The sequence below is a fragment of the Balaenoptera borealis genome, assembly GCF_965194805.1.
Source record: "Balaenoptera borealis genome assembly, chromosome: 8".
Lineage (NCBI taxonomy): Eukaryota > Metazoa > Chordata > Mammalia > Artiodactyla > Balaenopteridae > Balaenoptera > Balaenoptera borealis.
This window is the reverse complement of record NC_138865.1, coordinates 76747901-76771766: the sequence shown is the minus strand read 5'-3', so window position 1 is coordinate 76771766 and position 23866 is coordinate 76747901. Positions and strand designations below refer to the sequence as shown.

Sequence of the window (23866 nt, the reverse complement as noted above, 5' to 3'; positions counted from 1 at the left end):
AGGGAGCTAAGACTTAGAGATTTATGTAAATTGCATGTGATCATTCAGATAATAAGTGAGAGATCTAGGTTCTGAATATAAAAAAGACTGACTCTAAGCTGTCATTCTGTGTCATACACACTTTTCTAACAAAGTACCAGATTTGGTTGTTTTGGTTCATTGCTTGTCTATCTTGGTAAAAGTTACTATTATTTGTAAGAAATTGTACTTTGGAAAATATCCCAACCAAATATGTCCAATTTTTAATAGTTCTACTTTAAAATACAATTGATCATTTTTAGGTTAACTAAATGTAAATTATTTATTCAGACTCTTTTCTGTTTTTAGTAAGTAGCACACAAGATATTGAGTATTCATTTGTTTTCTATTTCCAAAGCACATATTGAAAATAATATCATATAAGGAACATTAGCTGCGCATCGTTCCTTTCATAACATGCATTTCTCTTTTTACCCATAGTAGATTTTCAAGAAATGTTTCTTAAAATAAAACCCAATTTTTTTTTCTGCTGGTCTTAAATTTCTGAATAAAGTTGCCAATGATTATTAAAATCTCATTATTGTAACAATAATTTCAACAATCTACATTCTTTGGTACCTTAATAAGCACACATAGGGCTTCCCTGGTGGCACAGTGGTTAAGAATCTGCCTGCCAATGCAGGGCACACAGGTTCGAGCCCTGGTCTGGGAAGATCTCACATACTGTGGAGCAAATAAGCCCGTGCACCACAACTACTGAGCCTGTGCTCTAGAGCCCACGAGCCACGACTACTGAGCCCGTGAGCCTAGAGCCCGTGCTCCGCAACAAGAGAAGCCACCGCAATGAGAAGCTCGTGCACCACAACGAAGAGTAGTCCCCGCTCACCGCAACTAGAGAAAGCCCGCACACAGCAATCAAGATCCAATGCAGCCAAAAATAAATAAATAAAAATTTTTAAAAAGCACAAAAATAAATAAATAAATAAAACATAAAAAGCACATATGTTATTTGATTCAGTTAAAATATTTATTAATATCCCTCTCTTCAGTTGTCTCCCCTGCTCCTCTACCTTCCTGACATAAAATATATTTTTTATTGTTTTTATATTTATATTTTCTCATATTTTATCTTTCACTCTAGTGGTGGTCTCAATGAGCCCAAACAATTTGAAATCATACTTATAATAGCAACGTAGTGCCCACATTATGCTTTTTACTATGGTATGTTCTAAGATTAAAGAAACTAAGAAGTTATTTATACACATCAATTTTTTTCTTTTCTATACATTTATTTCATTTTATTTTGAGATAGTTCAGGTCTACAGAATAGTTGATAAATAACACAATAAAACATACTCCTTATACAGATTCATCACTTGTAAAAACCTTGTCACAGTTGCTCCTATCTTTCCATCTTTCTTTCTCCTTTCTTTCTTTTTCTCTTTTCCCTTTTGCTTCCTTCCTTCTTTCCTTTTCTTTCTTTCCTCTTTTGTTCTTTCTTTCTCTCTTGCTTTCTTTTCTTCTCCTCCTCCTCCCATCCCCACCCCACCTCCTCCTTTTCTTTCTTCTCTCTCTCTCCCCTCTCCCACACTCCCCCACCAAAAGACACTAGTAGGCTGAGGCAGTATAACCCTTCACATCTAAATACTTTAGCATGCTTCTTCTTAAAGCAAGGGCATTCTCCTACAAAACCATATCAATACTACCTAAGAAAACCAACACTAATTTAATAGCATTGACCAAATACAGATCATCCTCAAATGTCCTCAGTTGTTCCCAAAATGTCCTTTATAGGGGATGGTTGTTTTTTCAATTCAGGGACCAAGCAAGGTTTACATAGTACATTTGGTTGCTATGTGTCTTAAGTCACCTCCCTCATTTCTTCATTGTATTTATTTATTAGAATGGTGTGGTCAAATAGCCCTGCAGATCATCCTATACCCAGATTCTTCTGACTGCTTCCTCAGAATAAAACTCAGGTGAAAGTTGTGAAAGCAACTTCAAACCACCAAGATTATGATGTGCCGTTGGGAGGCATATCAAGTGAGGCCATCTCACCATTGACAATGCCAATTTTAACCACTTGACTAAGATAGTGACAGCCACACCTCTCCATTTTAAAAGCATACTTTCTGATTCAATCCTTCCCTTCACTCAGTAGCTTTCAAAACACTCATTGTTGACCAAGTCTGCATCTATTGTTTTGCTAGAGTGGTAGTCAGTTTTCATTATTCCCCTTGTTTTTATTACCTGGCATTCTTCCTTAAAGGAGAGCTTTCTTTTTTTGTTTTTTTCTTTCTGGCCAGGAAGGTGTTCTACATTCTCTTTGAACTTTCCTTGTCCTGTAAATCCACTATTTTTCTCCATGAGATCTGACTTCTTTTTAGAGGGAAATGTCTTTTGTAATGGGAGTTAAATGTGCTCTTTGCTTTTGAAATGTCACTATTTCTGTGTAGTTTCAATGTACAGGGCAAGAAAACGTATGTGTGGTGTTTGTTTCTTAAGGTTTTTTTACCTTTCCTTTAAAAAATGCATCAAATATTCTGTGAGATCAATATAACATTATTTACACAAAACTTTTTAGAAGTTCCTTTACAAAGATGGTACACTTAAGGAAGTATCTTCCCTAATATGTTAATAATTGACTAATAGCATTTAAAAAAATGATAAATCCATGGGTGATAACTGAATCCAAATACTAACATTGTCCATTTGAACTTGAAATGCTTAGGATGTCTTGCCAGTAACAAATGATTTCACATACAATATTAAACGTGCCCTTCCATTAAGCATTTGTCTTTAAAAGCAAATTCATACTCACCGCATCGTCTCTCACTCTCTGCTCTAATTTAATTCAGACTACTTATGATTATTGTGAGCAATTATTTCTTAACAATTTCTTTCTAAATCCCATATGGTAATGATTAAAACTTGAAAGCTTTAAAATAAAAAAAATGCAAAAAGAAATATTTTAAATAAGTTTAAGAAGCCTGCTTTGGGCTCTGGTTGTCTCTTTATACTCCATCAGGCCCCCATGCAAAGTTCCCCCATGGACTCATTTCCTTCTCAAATGAGTGAAAAATTCTTTTTATTCCCTTCAGCTCCTCTTGAAAAGAAAGGCTTTATTTAAAATAATTGATTTATTTTTGAGGCTACAAAATGCTGATGTTTAGACACGCATTCGACACAAGTGATGTATTATTCCTAACTTACATTTCAGTTGTTTATAAGCTGATAAGTTTTGAATCATTCCAACTGTCATTTCGCCTTTACTCTGTTGCCTCATATTCTAATGTGAAATCTTTCAAGATGGGAGGCCTGAAGCTGCAAGGAACATTTATCATAAAAAATTTAAAACCATAACATACAACCTATTGATTCAGTTGATTTTCAAAAATTGTGCTCTTCATGAAACTGCCTCGGGGTGTAAGCTCAGAATTAAAATAACAATTATAAAATTCCCAAGCTGAGTAAAACCAAGCAGTCTAGTTGAAAATATTTATACAAATCCATTTTCCCCAGAAAAGCATGGAAAATGAAAAAACATAGAAGTAAAAAAAAAAATTCTATTTTAAAGAATTAACTTTTCAGAATGAAGTTCAATTAGTTAACCCTTTTAAAGCGTATATCTCCCATAAAACAGAAAGGGAGGAAACTGATGAAAGACAAAAATGGATGGAAACCTTGCTATAGATCCTGATGGTTTCTATAGCGGCTGCAATCTTCCTACAAGGAATTTGAATTTTCTCACTTCAGGGTTGCAAGGAATGACAATGATCTTAAAGGAATTGCACGCTGTTTCCATTTTAAAACTTGGCTAGCTAATTAGGCAAACTTATAGTTGTATTAAATGTGCATCTGTTACTATGCTCTGTCTTTAATGTTGGGTGCAAATATTTCAGGATCCAGTGATTGGTAACTACTTGGATTGGATTCTAAATTTGTAAATGAGAAGCTTTGATTGTGTCAAAAACATATGAGTTATTTTTAATTGGAAAGCTTAAAATGATGTTTATTTTAAAAATTAAAATAGATATATTCTATTTTTGTTAGAATAATTTTTCTAACCATATATAACTACAAATATTGACATTTTGTGGAAAATTATTAAGTTATGAAAATAAATAGAACTAGTGCTAGGTATGATGAGGCTAACAAATAGTTCCATTTAAGATTTAAGAAAATGTTTATAAAAGTACTGCACAAATTTATTATTTTCTTCTTTTACTATTAAGATCTAGTTTAATAATATTACTATAAATATAATATATATCTTTTTAGCCTTGAAGTTGTTTAAAGTTTTACTTGTGGTCTCATATTTGTAAATGATCAGCTTTTGTAAATATTTGAAAGTAATGTTTTTCTAAATTTTTTTTATTTTTTTAAATAATAATTCTTTTTTATAAATTTATTTATTTATTTTTGGCTGTGTTGGGTCTTCGTTTCTGTGCGAGGGCTTTCTCTAGTTGCGGTGAGCGGGGGCCACTCTTCATCGCGGTGCGCGGGGCTCTCACTATCGCGGCCTCTCTTGTTGCGGAGCACAGGCTCCAGACGCGCAGGCTCAGTAGCTGTGGTTCACAGGCCCAGTTGCTCCGCAGCATGTGGGATCTTCCCAGACCAGGGCTCGAACCCGTGTCCCCTGCATTGGCAGGCAGATTCTCAACCACTGCACCACCAAGGAAGCCCTTCTAAATTTTTAGAAGATATATTTCAAAGCATGACTATTAGTATAACATTACTAATTTCATTATTTAAGGAATTCTACATTTTGTCAATGATCAGTCATGGTATGAGTTATAAGTATTTCCAGAGATTGGGTTTCAGCATCAATTCCTAACTCCCATCCTTATAATAAAAAACCCAGAAATATTAAAAATCAATAATATTTTGACCCATCATTGAACAAAGATCACAGGGCAAGCTGAAACCCCCAAATTTAGAGAAACATTCACATCCAGAAAGACTTAGCTCCAGAGATTTGCTTACCTGGAGAACAAAATATGAGAATCCTTAAACTAGTAGGAACATTTAAATGGTAATCTTGAGGAACTGCTGGAGGCAGAGTGCAGGCTAGCTTGAAAGTGAGAAACTCTTGGGGACTGCAGTCATAAGAGGGCCCCACACTTATTCATACCTTTACTCCAGGAACCCACCAAATTCTCCTGGTGAGAACATGAGAAGGATTCCTTGATGGTGCTAGCTGGGAAATTGGGAGGATAGCCATCTTGAAACCCATCCAGAATCTTAACAAATGCTTAATATCTAGGGAAAAAGGATTCATAAGGAGACAATTCTGAAAACTTTTCCCAGTTGAAGGAAGGGAATATAGAGGCACGGAATATACAAGATGAATCATTGAGTGTTTTGTCATGCCAAAATGTAAGACAGTACTAAAAAAACAAAACAAAACACAGCAGTGGGGATATGTCAAAGGTCACAGGAACCAACTGAAAAAACTCTCAATGGTTCTAAACTGGACCAATTTGAGCAATAAAATAAATATGGTAGATTTGGATTCTAGCCCAAAGTATAAAATAAACATCCTTTTGCTGGACTGATGTAAATAAATGATTAAACAAAAAGATACATGAGAAAGAGAGACAAATCTCCAATGCAGAAGATTTACAAATAAATTATGTAGCTACTGTCTTCCCAAGGAGGTGAAGGATAAAGTCTCACCCCTCATGTGTGACCCTGATCAACATGGGTTTGAACTGCACAATTCCAATTATACATGGATTTTTTTCAATAGTAAATACTATGGTTCTACATGATCCAAAGTTGGTTGAATTCTTGGATGCAGAACCATAGATAAGGAGGAACTGCTGATATGGAGGAACCACAAATACAGAGGGCCAACTGTAAGTTATAGGCAGATTTTCGACTGTGCTAAGGACCAGCGGCTCTTATCCCCATATTATTCAAGAGTTAACTGTAGTAACTTCCTACTAATGAGTATATCATGGAAAGAAAGAAGAAAAGTTTCAAGTGGGAAAAAAACCTAACAAACACTACCTCTGCCAGGAAAAAAAGATTAATATCAGGAATAAAGTCATGTTAATAGCATGTACCCTTGATATGATGTGATGAGAATGGCAATTTACATCTTTGGTCTTCCTTACCAAATCCATAAACACTGTGGAACCATGAGAAAAACATAAAACAAGCCCAAACTGAAGGACATTTTATGATATACTTGATGACTGCTCCTCAAAACTCTCAAAGTAATCAAATAAAAAAGGAAAGTCTAAGAAACTCTCATAATCTAGAGAAGCCTGAGGAAACTAAATATAATGTGATATCCTGGATGCAGTCATGGAGCAGAGAAAGGACATGAGGCAAAAACTAAGGAAATTTGAATAAAATATCAACCTTAGTTAATAATAATGCTTCATTAGTTGTGAGAAATGTAATGGTAATTTCAACAATGGAGAACCTGAGTGTGAGTCTAATATTTCTGCAACTCCTAAACTTTCCTAAAATAAAAAAATATATTTAAAAGTTGTTTCTATCTGATTTTCTTTTCTGTAGTTTTTTTTAAACACTGTTCTATTTGCTGTATTAATATTTTCATTGTAGATTCTAACTTGTATCAACTTAAATTTCCTAATTTGTGTTTATTGGTATTATGACATTGAATTCAAATTTGTCTTTATCTTTAATCTTTCTTCATTTGACTTAGTCTTAGAGAATTCCTTTAAGTTTAGTGTTCACTAAATATCTCACAATAATGGTATTTTTTAACATCTTAATGTAATAGACATTGTACAAAATAGAAACTCTGTCCTTTGGTAGAATGATTAGTAGCAATTTACCGACCAAGAACAATAATGCTTAAAATTGTTTTAGAGGCTCTTTTACATTGAGACAAACATAAGAATATAGAATTACATAAAAGAAATATATGAAGGCATTATGTACCCTTAAGAAAGAAGGCTTTTCTATTCTTCATTATTTTTCTGATGTTGCGCACTAGACTTAGATTTGGGAATCCCAGTCTATTCTTAACCTGAGAGCATAGTTCCTAAAATCCTTAATTTTCTAATGATATTTTTTATCCTAAAGTTTTTATGGTTAGAAAGTATCTTCATTTCATGGAATTACCATGGTCTAAGTAGTTTTACAATATTGTAACAAAAGGACTAGTAGCTATTTCTTCATTTTTCAGGGAAAAAAAATGTAGAAACTAGACGAGTATCAGAATCACCAAATTCACAATCATGCAAAGCACAACAAAATTCCATTGCTCTAGACATAAATGTCACATGCTATGGTTGTAAATATTTGGTTAAAACAAATCAAAATTATTCATGAAAAACATATTAGGATGATCTTGGAGAACCTAAGCAAATTTTTTTTTTTAAACTCAAAAAACATTTTTTCATTTAAAAAAAAGTATTTAGAACACATAAAACAAGGCAGTATTCATCCTTTTCTCCCATCTTCTGGTACGGGATCCGTTGGTCGCTCCTCCACGGTTGCACTGTTGCTCTCCAAGCCCGTGTTACTATCACTGGTCCCTTCCTCTGCCAGACTGTCCACCCCCTCCTGCCCGCTCTCCTTGTCCTCAGGAGTAGACATGCCTTCTTCACCATTCTGTTGGCTTTCTGTCGTTTCTTCAAGGAGTGTCTCCTCTGTGTCCTTCAGGACGCTCTCGTCTTCTTTCTTTTCTTCGGTCTTATTAGCTGCTGGCTCCTCCTCAGGAACAGTACTGCTCTGGCTGCGCTCAGCTTGCGCTGCTGCCTCTTTCTCCCTTTCTTCCTGCTTTTTGTGAGCCTGTTCCTCAGCCTGTGCAATTTCAGCTGCAGTTTTTTCCATATCCACTTCTACTTTCAAACCACACAAGCTTTTAAGTTCATTGTTAAGTGAATCTGTGCTTTCCAGGCATTTCCTCTTCTTTTCTTGATGTCACTCCTCTATCTGAAGAAGTTCAGCTTCTAGTTTTCACTGATGAACCATTAAGGACTGGTCCTGTCGTTTGAGGACCTGCATTCTAGCTGTTATGACAACTGACCGAACGTCTGGCACCACACTCTCACTTAGGATTTCACGGATGAGGCGGTGGTTTCTCTGGAAACGGGCTATGGCTGTTTGCTTCATTGAAAAACCATCATCATAATCATCGCGTCTTCAGCAGGCTGAATGCTCATGTAAGGTTTTCCTTTCTCCATGCGAGACTGTCTCTGTCAACTTTCTTCCTCTAAAGCAGCTTCTGCACGACTTTTTGCACTTAATCCAGTATATCCTGTGGGCTTGCATAGCATCTTGTCTTGAACTGGATATCTACTTGCTTCATGTGTGTTCCTTAACTACTTAACCAATAAGACAGAGTGGGTTTGATATCTACATTTTTTAATTCCCACACATCACATTATAAACTATTATATATTCAGTATAGGTTTGCAAAATAGCTGTAAAGCTGAATTCAAGGGTAATATAATATTACATAAATAACATAATATCACATTTATTTCTAAAATGCTGTTACTTGCTTGTATCAGAGCTACTAATAAAAATTTTAAAGTGACTGCAGTGAATTTCTGATAGTTTTTTTTTCCTACATAAACTCTTTGATAAATTTATTAATGAACCATGAAATGTCCAAAAAGCAGATCTTCCAAAAGACAAGTAGCAAGCAAAGCCTGGATAATCTACAAACTAGGTAAACAATTGTAAATAAACATATGTAAAGCCTTCATACTTGACTATAATAATCATAGATGCCTTTATTAAAGTACCTTTTTAATGATCAATTTATGTTGTCTGAGACTATATGGAAATACATGCATAGTACTAAGATAAATTTCTAACCAGCTTCCCTTCCAGAAGCCAGTCTGCATGTTGCTGCCACATTGCTCTTCTTTAAAAAGCCTCCATCATTAGTGAACATAAATCAGTTGAGAGATTGCCATGTTCAAGCACTGTGTCAGGGCTTAAGGGAAATAAAACGTGTATTAATACATAGTTCTTACCTTTATTAAAATAGTTCAGTATTCTCAGGTTTGCAATTTTCTAGCTAACTCTCAGTTCCTTGTCTGTAAAGTGGTGACTGTAATAGTACCTACCTGACTACCTCATTTATTCATTCATTCATGCACTCAAATCATTCTTTTTTTTCATAGCACTAGTATATTCCGGTCACTGTTTTCTTACTCTGAATATAACAGTAACTAAGAAACATAAAATTCTTGACATTGTGAAACTTCTAGTGAATGAAACAGACAATATTCAAATAAACAAATAACTATAAAATACAATTTTGGGTAGAGATAAATTCTAGGAGAAAAATAAAGTCAGGCAAACAACTAGATATTAAATATGAATGGGGGACTGTTTTTGAAAGGGTAGTTAAGAAGGCCTGTCTAAGTAATACCTAAATAAAATGAAGAAGCAAGCAATGATCACCTGTGTGTGAGGAACATTTCAGGAAGAACTAGCAAGATGCAATGCCTCTGAGATAGAAATAAGCTCAGTATGGTATATTTTTGCTTGAGGAATAAAATGGAAAGTCAAGACAGCAGGAATGAAATGAATCAAAGTGGGGAGAGTGGGAGATGAACCTGGAGTCATGGCCAGAGCCAGCTCATAGAAGCCTTAAGGGCCATGGTTAGAGATTTGGACCTTACTAGAAAGTCTCAGAAGAGCTTCAGGAGGAAATAATTTCATGATTTCACTTTTTGTTTTTTTAAAGATAATTATTGTTGATATGTATAGCACAAGCCATAGATGGTGTATATATAGCACAAGCCATAGGTAGTGTATCACCTGGAGTTCTTGCTGGACACAAATGCCACACTTAATTTAGCTACTTTGTGGAAAGCTTAATAAAAGGACTGTTTATAAAGACAACAAATTAGTAAACTATAGAGCAATAAAATAGGGCCAATACTTGGGAGCTTTTACCACTACTGGACCCAGAAGCACAGAGGAGTGGAGCAGTTAGTGAAATGGGGAAAGAAAGAGCTGTGTGAAGAGGAGTGTCTGATAAAAATTAAGACCTTAAATTCAGGGACTGGTCAACCTCAAGTCACTCTGCATGGAAAGGTCTTGTTCCTAACTCCTGCTGTTGCCCCACCCACACACTCACCATTGGCCAAAACCAAATGCAATCTAGAATACAAGGGAGCCTGATGATTCAGTCTGTTCAGATCAGCTTAGAGAGGTTGAGAATGGTGGTGAGTGGAAGATGGAAGCTTTTCAGTACTGGAGCAGGATTGAAAGAAGAGGACCTGTTTACAGAAACTTGATAAGTTCTAGGCAAGATTTTGTTGTGGCTTCGATAAACCCAGTAAGAATCTACTAGGTGGTAAGAAGTGGTGAGACACTGTGATGGTACAAGCAGAACTTACTGATGGTAAATGTGAAAGAAAGAGGAATCAAGGTTCATTGCTGGTTTTCAGTTTGAACTACTGGACAGATTGTATGCTGTTTGGTGATATGGTAAGAGAGAAGGTATAGGGATGTACTTTGATAGGGGAGACAAAGAGAGGATCTCCTTTGAATAGTTTAACTTTAAATTAGACATCCAAATGGAGGTTCTGAGCAGGTGGTTGAATATTTTAGTCCATAGCTCAGCAGAGAGATTGGAGTTGGATATGTAAATCTTCGAGTCACAAGTACATAGATAGTATTTAAAACTATCACAGTGAGTATAAATAAAGAAGAGCAAGAGTCCAAGGTTGGGACATTACAAGAATTAGGGATTGAGACGAGGTAAAAAAAATTTGAAAAAGAAACTGAGAAAGAATATACATGATATGGGAGGAAAATCAGGTCCCAGAGCCAGAAAATAAAGAGCTTCAAGAAAGAATTGTTTTTACAAGTAAAGAGAACAGGCCTAAAATACAATTGGCATGACAAAGAAAAAAAAATAAAAGTCACCTACTATCATTATCGCAAAGCTCACACTTTGGATTTAGCTAAATTATTTTTAATCCAATTTCTGGTCTTTGGTATATGCTTCACCTGGGGCTATTTTCTAACCATCAGTTTCTTCAGTAGCATAATAGTGGAGGCTTGAGTGTAAGTTCTTTCTTCTTGGATTTTAGCAAAGTAAAATAAGATTATGAGTGTAAATGTATTAGATGAGTTTTATAAAAAATTTTCCAAAGAATTCAGAAAAAGTACAACTTATTTCTGATTTGGGAATTAAGAACAAATTTATCATGGAAGTTGCCTTTGGGATGAAAAGTGATTCGAATTTTGCTAAGCAGTGGGGAAAACAAAGAATTTTGAGCATAGGAAAAAATATGAGCAAAGATCCAGCAATTATAAAGTATGGGTCTCATTTGGAAGAATAGCAAGTTGCGATGTTTTCTGGAAATTAGGTGTGAATAGTGAATAAGCCTGGGGCCATCTGTTGGGAAAAATCATAAATGACAGGCTAAGGGATTTGGATTTTGTATTGCAGACAATAGAAAAACCATGCATGGTTATTGAGTAGGTGACTGATTACTGGTCAGACTGGGCTTCAATGATTAATATAGCTGTGATGAGTAGGAAATATTGGAATAAGGAATGGTAGGTGTTTCATTGGATTTACAGTTAAAGTTTTAAACATTTTATTCATTTATTTTGGAAAAATAAGTGACATATACTTAGCACATTTCACTGGGCATACGAGTGCATGTTAAATATCCAGCCTCATTTTTCTATGTAGGCAAGAGAGGATCTCAAGTCCAGGGCTTTTCTAGCCTTTGTTATGAAAGTTCCTCATTACCTGATGGAATCAGAATGCTAGAGATTGCCTATATTCATGCATGCCTGACAAGGTATTCAAGAAAAAATTTATCATTTTTGTTTGAATAGGGTGAAGCCAGCACCATAATAACGTGTAAATATGTAGTAAGAGGTGAAGTAACTCATTTTGAAGAGAGTGGTTATCATGTTGCTAATTGTCCAAAAACATAATATTGTACTCCACGAATCTAACTAAGCCATTGCCCTTGATATAAGGCTGATATAGTGGAATAAACCACCTATTCGAAAGGCAATTTTTTTGCTGCCATAGATGAGGAAATGCTAGGAAAATCATTTGTCTTAATATGGGCTCGTTTGCTCATCTATACAGAATGAATTATATTAGTGTCTTTATTATAGACTCTCAATACAATATGTTATAATTTTTTTTTGGATCCGTGTTTCTCAGTCTTAACCATGCAATCCTTTTAAAATACAAAATCTAGAGCTATTATTGGCACTAGTATCCTGCAAATACATTTTATGAAATATTGCTGTAGGCATTTGTCAAGGCCAGATGGAACAAGGAAAGTACACGGGCCTTATACTGATTTTATATCCTGGCTCTACCATTTATCAGATAATTAGCTGTGACCTCCTGACTTAATCTATATGACATTCCATTTGCTCATCTGTAATATGTTGACTAATGTTATCCATTCTGCTAAGCATCTTAAAAATCAGACTTAATGTACTAAAATCACTGCCTGATACTCACGTGGTTGTTGTACCAAGCAGTCAATAAAGGGTGGCTATTTTATTATTATTATTATTGTTATTATATTAATATTATATTTACTCCAGCTTAAGTGCATTGATTTCAACCATAATATGGAAGATTAAAGATTTAAGATTTATCCATGAATTGTTAACATCTTTATTGAAATACAATTCATATACCACAAAATGCGCCATTCAAAGGGTACTGTTCCATGGGTTTAGTACAGTCATAGATTTAGGCAACCATCACTACATCTAAGTTTTGAACATATTCATTATTCCAGAAAAAAACCCTGTATCTCTTAGCAGTCACCACCCATTTCCTCCCAATACCACCCCAACCCTAGTGAACTATGAGTTTACTTTCTGTCTTTATAGATTTGCCTATTCTAGATATTTCATTTAAATGGAATTATAAAATACACAATGTTTTGTTACTAGTTTCTTTCACTTATCACAATACTTTCAAGATTCACCCATGTTGTAGTATGTATCAGTACTTTGTCATTTTTTATTTGTGATATATTCCATTGTGTGGATGTACCACTTAACGTTTAGACATTTATCAGTTGATGGACATTTGTCTTGTTTCTATTCCTTAGATATTATAAGTAATTCTGTGAACTATCATGCTCAAGTATTGTGTGGAATAATTTTTTATTTTGCTTGGTCACATACTTGAGAATACAGTTGGGGTCACATGTTATTTCTGTATTTAACATTTTGAAGAAAGGTTTTCCAAGTCATCACCTCATTTTACATTCCTACCAGCAGTGTATGATACACCAGCAGTGTATGTGTTAACTTCTCCACATCCTCTCTAACATTTGTTACTGTCTGTTTTTTATTATAACCATCCTAGTCAATGTGAATTAGTATTGCACTGTAATTTCAATTTCCATTTCCCTACTAACTAATGGTGTTAAATAACTTTTCACGTGCTTATAGGCCATCTGAATATATTCTTTGGAAAAATATCTATTTGAAGCTTTAGCCCATTTTAAAATTGGGGTAGTTTTCTTTTTATTATTGATTTGTAAGAGTTCTTTATACATTTTGGATGCAAGTCCCTTGTTAGATATTTTCTCCCATTCTATGGTTTGTATTTTCACTTTCTTTATGGTGTCCTTTAAAACATGAAAGTGTTTAATTTTGATGAGCCCAGTTTACTTATTTTTCCTCTTGTCATTTGTGCTTTTGTGTCTTAAGATACCATTACTTATCCCAAGGTCATAATGATTTATGCATATGTTTTCTTCCAAGAATATAGTTTTAGTGGTAAATTTAGTATATAATCCAGTTTGAGTTAATTTTTTTATACTGTGTGAGATAAATGTCAATAAAATTCATTCATTTTCATGAAGATATCTAGGTGACCCTGCACCATTTTTTGAAAAGACTTTTCTTTCCCTATTTGATAGTCTTGACATTGTTGAAAATCAGTTGATGATAAATGTAAGGATTATTTCTGGACTTTCAATTTTTTTAAAAAAATTAATTAATTAATTTTTGGCTGTGTTGGGTCTTCGTTTCTGTGCGAGGGCTTTCTCTAGTTGCGGCAAGTGGGGGCCACTCTTCATTGCGGTGCGCAGGCCTCTCACTATCGCGGCCTCTCTTGTTGCGGAGCACAGACTCCAGACGCACAGGCTCAGTAGTTGTGGCTCATGGGCCTAGTTGCTCCGTGGCACGTGGGATCTTCCCAGACCAGGGCTTGAACCCGTGTCCCCTGCATTGGCAGGCAGATTCTCAACCACTGCACCACCAGGGAAGCCCTGGACTTTCAATTTTATTCCATTGGTCTATGTCTGTCCTTGTGCCAGTACCATGCTGTCTTGATTACTGTAGTTTTTAAACTAAGTTTTGAAATCAAGAAGTCTGAGTTTTCCAATTTTGTTCTTTTTCAAGATTGTTTTGACTATCTTGGCCCCTTGAATTCCTATATGAATTTTAAGATCAACATGTCTATTTCCATAAAAAATAAACCAGTTGGGATTTTAAAAGGCTTTTTATTGAATCTGTAGATCAACTGGAGTATTATCATCTTAATAATATTAAGTTTTCTGATCCATGAGCATAGGATGGCTTTCATTTATTTTAATTGTTAAAAATATTTTTCAACAGTGTCTTATAGTTTTCAGTGTGTAAGTCTTGCGCTTCTTTGATTAAATTGATTCCTACATCGTTTCTGATGCTATTTTACATGGAATTCTGTTCTTAATTTTGTTTTGGATTGCCTACTTTTAGTGTATAGAAATATATTGATTTTTTTATGTTGATCTAGTATCCTGCAAAACTGCTCACCTTTTTATTGATGTGTAGTTTTCTTTCTTTCTTTCTTTCTTTCTTTCTTTCTTTCTTTCTTTCTTTCTTTCTTTCTTTCTTTCTTTCTTTCTTTCACCTATCTGTCTTTCTGTTTTTTCTGTGATGCCTTTGTCTGGTTTGGATGTCAGGGTCATACTGACCTCATACAATAATTTGAGAAGTTTAAAAGAGTTTGTGAACAATTAATATTAGTTCTCCTTTAAATGTTTGGTAGAATTCATTGGTAACGCCATCTGGTACTGAGTTTTTCTTTTAGGAAATATTTTAAATACTAATTCAATCTCTTTACTTATTACAGATCTACCAGATGTCTTTCTAGAATTTTTTTTCATCTGAGTTATCTAATTTGTTGGCATATAGTTGTTCATAGTATGTCTTACAATTGTTTTTTAATCTCTGTAAGGCTGGTCATGATGCCCCCAGTCTCATTTGTGATTTGAATAATTTGTATCTTCTCCCTTCTGTTCTTAAGCAGTCTAGTTGAAGGTTTGTCAACTTTGCCTATCTTTTTAAATAGGCAATTTTTAGATTTGTTGATTTTCTCTATTGTTTTCTATTCTCCATTTTATTGATTTCTGTTCTAATCTTTATTATTCACTTTTTTCTCTTTGTTTTCCATTCAGTTTGCTCTTATTATTCTAGTTTCTTAAATTGGAAGGTTATTGATATGAGACCTTTCTCTTCTTTTTTTAAATATAAGTGGTAAAAGCTGTGAATTTCCATCTAAAACACTCCTTTAGCTGCATCTCATCAGCTTTGGTAAAATTGTGTTTTTGTTTTCATTCTTCTCAAAGTATTTTCTATTTTCCTTGTGGTTTCCTTCTTGACTGATTGCTTATTTGATAGTGTATGGCGTAATATCCACATATTTGTGAATTTTCACTATTTCATAAAAATGTTATAATTGCTGATTTCCATTCAATTTCCTTGTAGTCATAAAACATACTTTAAAAAGTAAAAATAAAACAACTTTTTATCATTTCAAACAATTAAATGTATTGACGTTTGTTTTATGGCATAACGTATGATCTATATGCTGGATAATATTTCATGTACACTTGAAAAGAATGTGCATTCTACTATTGTTGGATAAGGTGTTCTGTAAATGTCTATTAGGTCTAGTTATTGTGCTTTTCAAGTCTTTTATATCTTGTTGAGCTTTTGCTAGTTTTATCCTTTATAGAAAGTGTTGTATTCAAATCTCCAATTATTATTGTCTATTTCTTCCTCAGTTCTGTCTGTTTTTGCTTAATGTAATTTGGAGAGCTGTTTCTAGGTAGACACATAATTGTCATAATCCTTTTGTCCTTATGAAAAGTCTCTACCTGCAGAAACACTGTTTTGTTTTAAAGTGTATTTTGTCTGAATTAATATAGCCACTCCAGCTCTCTTTTGTTTACCATCTTAGTCTATTCAGGCTGCTGTAACAAAATATCATAGACTGAGTTGCTTATAAACAACAGAAAATTTATTTCTCACAGTTTGGAGACTAGAAGTCTGAGTTCAGGGTTTCAGCATGGTCAGGTGAGGGCTGTCTTCCAGGTTGCAGACTTCTCATTGCATTCTCACATGGAGAAAGGGGCTAAGGATCTCTCTGGAGCCTCTTTCATAAGGCACTAATCCCATTCATGAGGGTTGCACTCTCATGAATAAGACACCTCCCAAATGCTTCACCTACTAATACCATCACCTTTGGAAGTTAGGACTTTACCTTATGAATCTGAGGGGGACGCAAACATTTAGACCATGGCAGTTACTACTTGGATAGTATATTTCTTTCATTTTTTCACTTTCAAGCAATGTGTCTTTTAATATAGTGTATCTTGGCCTTTTTCCCCCTCATTTCATCAATCTCTGTCTTTTGATTGGAGTGTTTAATTCATTTACATTTAATGTAATTACTGAGATGATAGTATTTATGTCAGGCATCATGCTATTTGTATTCTGTATGTTCTATATGGCTTTTGTTCATCTATTCCTTGATTATTATAAATTTAGTATTAAATAGACACTTTTTCATATATCATTTAAATTTCTATGTATCATTTAAATTTCCACGTGTGTGGTTTTTTAATTATTTATTTTCTCGGTGGCTGATCTGTAGATTACAATTAGCATCTGAATTTATAATAGTCTCGTTCAGATCAATACTAACTTAATTTCAATAGTATACAAGACTTTGACCCAATATACTTTTCTTCCCTCTCCCCATCTTTGTATTATTATTGTCATGCAAATTATATCCTAATATATTATAAGCCCATGAATACAGTGTTATAACTATTGTTTTATGTAGTCATTTTTTAATCAGATAGGAGAATACAAAAGTTACAAACAAAAGTATGTTTGTACTCTCCTTTTATATTTACCTATATAGTTACCTTTTATGAGTGTTTGTTATTTCTTTGTGTGAATTTTAGTTACTATGTAGTTTCCTTACATTTCAACCTGGTATTTCATGGAAGTCTGTTAGCAACAAATTCTCTTAAGTTTTTGCTAATCTAGAAGTTTCTTTATTCCTTTTTCATTTATTAAGGATAGTTTTGCTGGATATAGAATTCTTGGTTGACAGTCTTTTAATTTCTACACTTTAATGTGTTATCCTATTATCTTCTGGCCTCTGTGGTTGGGAAGTCAGGTGTTAACCTTACTGAGAGTTTCTTGTATATAATAAGGTATATTCTTCTCTTGCTGCTTTCCTAAGTTTCTGCTTTTCTTTGAATTTTGTCAGTTTGACTATGATAAGTCTAGGTATGAAGCTCTTTGAGTTTATGCTACTTGGAGTTCATGGAGCTTCTTAAATGTAGATTCACACCTTTCATCAAATTTGGGAAGTTTTTGGCCATTATTTCTTCAAATATTCCCTCAGTTCCTTTTTCTCTGTCTGTTGTTATATGTGTTAGTATATTTGACAGTGTCACACATCACTGAGGCCCTGTTCAGGTCACTTCACTTCTTTCCTTTCTGCTCCTCAGACTGCATAATCTCTACTGACATCTTTTAAAGTTCACTGATTCTTTCTTTTGGTGGATCAAATATGTTGTTGAGAATCCGTATTTCAGATTTCAGCTATTGTACTTTTTAACTCCAAATTTCTTTTTGGTTTCATTTTATAATTTCTATCACTTTATTGATATTCTCTATTTGATGACAGGTTGTTATTATACTTTCTTTACTTTTTAAAATATGGTATTTTTTAGTTCTTTGAGCATATTTATGGTGGTTCATTTAAAGCCTTTAACTACTGCCTTCAAAATCCAGCCCTTCTCATAAAAATTTTCCATTGTCTACTTTTACTTTTTCTTTTTTCTATATGGCATACTTTCCAATTATTTTGTATGACTTGTATTTGACATTGAAAACTGGTTATTTTAGATCATATAATGTAACTTTGGTGTCAGATTCTTCCTCATTCCCCCAGAGGTTTTTTTTTTTTTGATGCTATTTATGTTGTTGTTTTTTCATTGTTTTGTTGTTGCTGCTTTTTAAATAACTTTCTCAGACTAGATCTGTAGATTTTTATATTCCCTGTGTTGTGCAGTCACTGAAATCTACTAGAATTTTTTTTTAAGTTCTTGTTTTAATTTTAAGCCTAACTTCCTAAATTCAGCCCAGGGTCAGTATAATTTAGTCAGTGATTGGTCAGAAGATTTTCCAAATCAGATTCTCAGAAACAGTGATTGATCAGAAGATTTTCTAAAATACCTTACCTTTATTTCTTTCACTCTCTGTCAAAAGAATTTGTGTGAGAAGGTATGATTTAAACTTCAGGCAGTTTACAATACAGCTTTAACTTTCACTTCCTGCTTACATAGGGCCTCAACACCTCAACGTCTGCTAGAGATGTGTGGGGCTTTCTATTTTTCCCAAGTCTGTCCTGGGCATTTACATAGCCTTGTGCACATATGCTGCCTTTAAGATTCCTGTGGGAGTTTTTCAAAGTTCCCTGTGATCATTTCATTCAGAAATTCCTGGCAGAGATCTTGTTTGATTGCCTGAAATCACAGTCTTAGACACCAGTGATATTGCCAGCAAAACTGTATTGTTTTGGTAATATCCTTGACATAGAACTTTGTTGAACTCTGAATTAAATCAAATAGCCATAACACCCCAGAAGGGATATTTTCCAGGGAGCTTCAAATTTGGGCATAATATTGACTGTGCTTCTGGGGATGTTACATTTAACAGAATTACAGAATGGTTCAGTGGGTCAGTCCTTTCTGTTGGCTGAAAGAAAACTGTTTTTTTGGGAGGTAGGTTGTTTGTTTATTTTATGATTACTGTGTCACTATGCTAGGGAAAGAGGAAGTTAAAGCATCACAGATCCTGCTGTGCTACTAAGGTTGGCAATTGCTGTTTGATAGAAGATTTCCAGTTTGTTCTGTAGTTTTGGGTAACTTCCAGAGTTCTGAAATAATTTTAGGGCTTTTGCTAGTATTTTCATTGTTTTTTGTGGGAGGACTATGACTGAGGTCCTCACTTCACCATTCCCAAAGTTGATCCCCCATGAATTGTTTTTAAACGTCTGTTCTCATTTTCTTAGAAACTTTCACATTATTATTTTACCTTGCTGTATATATGTGTAAAACTCTCCACCTTGTGTAGATTTTGTCTTACTTCTGGCACTGACAGTATGTAGGTGGTACTGAAAAAGACCTTGTATACCTTCCCTCTCATCTCATACCCTGACATGTGAAATCAGGAAAAATGACATCTAGACTAAAGAATAATAGAATCATAAATGTATTTAAGTTGTTGGAGTGCATACATATGTATTTTTTCAAATCTTGAGTATAATATTAATGATCACTATAATATAATGTGAAAGAAAAAAGATTCTCATATGTTCAAATATTATGCCCATATCTACCTTGTTACACTAAACAAATTACAAATGACATGTGTAGGAGAAGGAAAAAAAAGATTTCATGCTGAATAGATGTGCTGGTGTTTTATCTAGGGTTCATGTATAATATGGAATATTTCATGCTAAGTAGGACTGGTCTTTTGGAAATAGGATGTTTGGTAGCCCTAAAGGGGCTTTCCTTGTCACAGCAGTCACATGCAGGTCAAATTGCTCAAATTATAATTTTTCTTTCAGCCAAGGAAAAATGACATAAGAGGTTGGAGAACACTCCATTCCTCACTGGGCCTTGAGTGGTACTTATCTAATGGTCTCATATATGCAGATTAGCATTTGATTAAGAAGAAAGGGGTTGGATTTGAACTGTAGAGCCCATCTTCAATTTTTATGGAAACAATATAAACCAATAGTATATTAGCTTATTATTAATATATCTTTATGAAACAAGTTTGAAATATGCTTATTAATAAAGGTTTATACTTTGATATTATGTTTTTCTTCCTTTTATGTGGTAGTAGTAAGTCATTCTGCTGATTAGTTCATTTGTGTAAAATACTTAAAACTAAATAGTCATGATCAAGTGCTAAATATTTCATAGTATATACTGACTCACACTTGTCTAATACAAAATTTAAAAATATTCACCTCTAAAATGTTTGGCTTACCAAGCTTAATGATGTAAAATTAATGACTTCTTATAATACCAAGTCCCCATAAAAATAATTTAGTTATTATTAGAAAAAATTTGCATACACTATTAAGTATATAAGATGAGAAAAGAAAACCTAGAAATGGTAGTATATACTTATAAAATTCCATAGATATAGATGTCACAAAATGGTAAGATAAAAAGTTTCAGAAATTAATAGAATATATTATAAAATATAAATTTAGTTTGTTGAATTGATCCAGAATCAGGCAGATAAAGCATTTAAATTATGTAAAGTATAAATTCATTTCAGTTAATCTTTTTTAAAATCTGTCTAATGGTTTGATAATCTGCACTTGTTGGACTTAATCAGATCAGGCATCTGTTCTTCTTAAAGGAAATGGCCCTTTCATACTGAGGTTTACAGTCTCTTAGCTATGCCTTTAAGAGGACTCACAGACATCATAAATGTTCTTCTGCAATCTCTGTCAAAATCCATCTGGACAATGGATGAGTCTTAGCCATCAATTAAACCTTTATCTAATCATTTCATATAAAAGCTGTGTAGTTACAACTTCTTTATTTTGTAAGTGTGTCCTGGAAGCATCTTTCATAAATCCTGCTTTTAGCACTCCTCTTAAAGGCATATCTTCCTCCTTCCCTAGCTTATCAGGATCTGTCTTTGCCAAGAATGTTTTTCACTTTTTTTTTCTGTGTTTTGCCTCTGTATTAATTAGGATTGGTAAATTATTCTGCTGTAGCAAACAATCCTACATTTTAGTGACTTAAAACTACAAATGTATATTTTCCCCATTAAGTTATATATCCATTGTAGGTGAACAGAAGGATATGCTCACTATAATCATTCAAGGATCAAGGATATCAGGGACTGTCTTGAATGCAGCTAGTCATGGTAACAAATGGAAACAGAGATCTCTGGAATGTCTCACAGAGACAAATAAATACTCAACCAAAAGAAGCACACCTCCTTTCCACTCCCAACTCCTTGTTTAGCACTGAGGCTAGGGAGTAGAGAATAAGTGCAATCCTATTACACACCCTGAAAATAGAGCATGAAATGTTAGGGGGCAGAGGGAGAGCAGGATTGGGGTGTACCAGAGTCTCTCTTCACAACTGCAATACACACAAGAAAAGTTACATCATTTAGAAAAAACACAGGTTACTCTGGACATGCGTGTTTTAAATTTAGTAAATTACTTATAAATCTATTATGTTCTTATTATGTACTTACGAATTTTTTCAACTCTTAGGTGAGATTATTATCTTTAATCAGAAGCTATTTGAACTGTGTGCAATATATCCTTAGATTTTCAAGTGAAAATATGCCAAGGAAACACTGTTTTTAGTTCAGAGTATCAGTATAATGTGTCTTGTAGAATCACAACTCTTTAATGGAATGTGAATTGTGGGCAGGAAAATAATATGTATAGCTAGCAAATCAAGGGGGAAAATGGATTTTAAATTATATTGGGAAAATAAGAGAGAGCCAAAGGAATTTGGTTATCTAATAAATGAGGCTGTCCTGGGAAAATGAGAGGTCGTTAAATCTAACTTTGGCAAAAAAAAAAAGAAAAAAAAAGATACAGTTCACTTTCTTTATCACTTTAACACAAGCAGTGCAGTGAAACTGTACTATAAAGCTTATTATTACACTATAATGAGCCAAAGTATATTCTGATCAAGTTTCTTGAATAGTATATCATAAATTTGGTGTGATAGGATCACTTAAGCCTTAAAATACGTCATCATTGAAGAAAGAGCAGGTCATGGACCTATTCAACATTAATTCCAAATTCTTCCACACTTCAAGCACTCCATCCAAAGCCTTACAGAGGTAAAAAATCATGTTGTCACTATCAGGGTATATGTATGTATAATATATGCAATATATAATATATAAATTTCCAAATTATGATATGCCTAATCATCCTGGAAATAAACTTTCGTTAGTATGTACACAATGAAGTTGAAGAAGAAATTGAAGAAATGGTGAGGAAAGGAGGAAAAAATAAATAAAATTTAATGTTTTCATGTCAACCGTCTCTGCAATCACTAACCATAATGGAGAATCATACTCCCAATTATTGTGATAAATCTACTTTACCTTTATAACCATAGCAACATTATCTCCCCATAACAGGGAAGAATTTTCATTTGCATGCCTGTAAGGGTAAGGATGACAAAGTGGTGAGAAGGGAGAGTTTTGCTCAGCTTTGATCTTGACAGTGCTAAGCAGAATCTATTGGAAAGTGGATGTAAATAATGCTGTGCTATCATCACTGCTGATCTGGGAATTGAAAGTGCAACACTTGTTGCTCCCTTAGCCTCCCTTTAGAATAATAGCTTTGGTCTTTTCAAAGCCAAAGGAAACCTAGCTGCAAATACTATAAGACATTTTCCTCTAGAAATCTGCTTAATGTTAAGGGACAGGATTCTGTTTATATGTGAGCAATTGGCTGTATCCAGCAAAAATATTACAGATTACCTTATGGACCTTAATAGAAGATCTGTACTTTTTGTCATTATTTTGTGAGTTCTACTGTAGTCAAGTAATTGCACTATAAAATTTATAATGACATGATGCTATAGAATGTAGAGAAATAATTAGTAGAAGAACTGTAATGATTGTGTACTGATAAACACACAAACACCCAATACATCAGTCTGGGTCCCACAGTAAGCACATGGCACTCTTAATATAGAAAATTTTATTTACAAAGAGATTAATTGCAAAGGGCAGGCATTGGGAAACTACAAGGTCTGGTCAGTGTTCAGTGACCTGAGCCTTCCACCCCCAGGCCTGTGGAGAAGATAGACCTGAACAGAGTCAGCAGCTTTGAGGAAAACAGTGAACATTGCTTGAGGGAGTGAGCCAATCTGACCCAGTCTCTTTGGAAGGAAGGCGGAGAATACTCTGCCCTCTCTACTCTCCTCCAGTACTCCATACTTCTGCCAACCAGCCACAGCCCCTACCCCCAACCTTGGCCCAACCTGAAGAGAGAGTATAGGAGGACTCAATTGGTACCTGGTGGACATACACACATACTAACACATACTCAGTCACACACACAAACATACAAATGTATACAATCCCTGCCTCTCTCCCTCCCTCGCGCCCTTCCTTCCTTCCTTCCTTCCTCCCTTCCTTCCTTCCTTCCTTCCTTCCTTTCTTCCTTCCTTCCTTCCTTCCTGTCTTTCTCTCTCTCTCTCTCCTCTTTAATTATATATTTGTGGAAGTGAGCTTTGGTGTAGTAAAAATGTGAACTTGGATAAGTCACTGAAATCCTCTGTCTCTAGATTCAACAGCTGTAAACAGGAATAATCACACCCAATTCACAGAAATTTTACAACCTTAATGGCAAATACATAGATATGATATTTACCTGGAATACATATTGTAGCAGAGGCCACATAAATAACTGTTCAGAATGGATAAGAAGTGACTGTGAAAAAAGTATTCCACTAAGATACTTCTTATTCCATCTTGCCCCCTAGATCAATTAACACATTGTGTAGCCTTAGTAACTACTCCATAATAGCTGAATGAGTTCATTCTTCATTACATTTTAAAC

General features: G+C 34.3%; 1 pseudogene across 1 annotated transcript; it reads right to left on the bottom strand.

Moving 5' to 3' along the window:
• Positions 1-977: 977 nt before the first annotated feature.
• Positions 978-23428, bottom strand: LOC309633098 (SWI/SNF-related matrix-associated actin-dependent regulator of chromatin subfamily E member 1 pseudogene; annotated as a pseudogene). Its single transcript has one exon. The product of its transcript is annotated as an SWI/SNF-related matrix-associated actin-dependent regulator of chromatin subfamily E member 1 pseudogene (transcript).
• Positions 23429-23866: the final 438 nt, after the last annotated feature.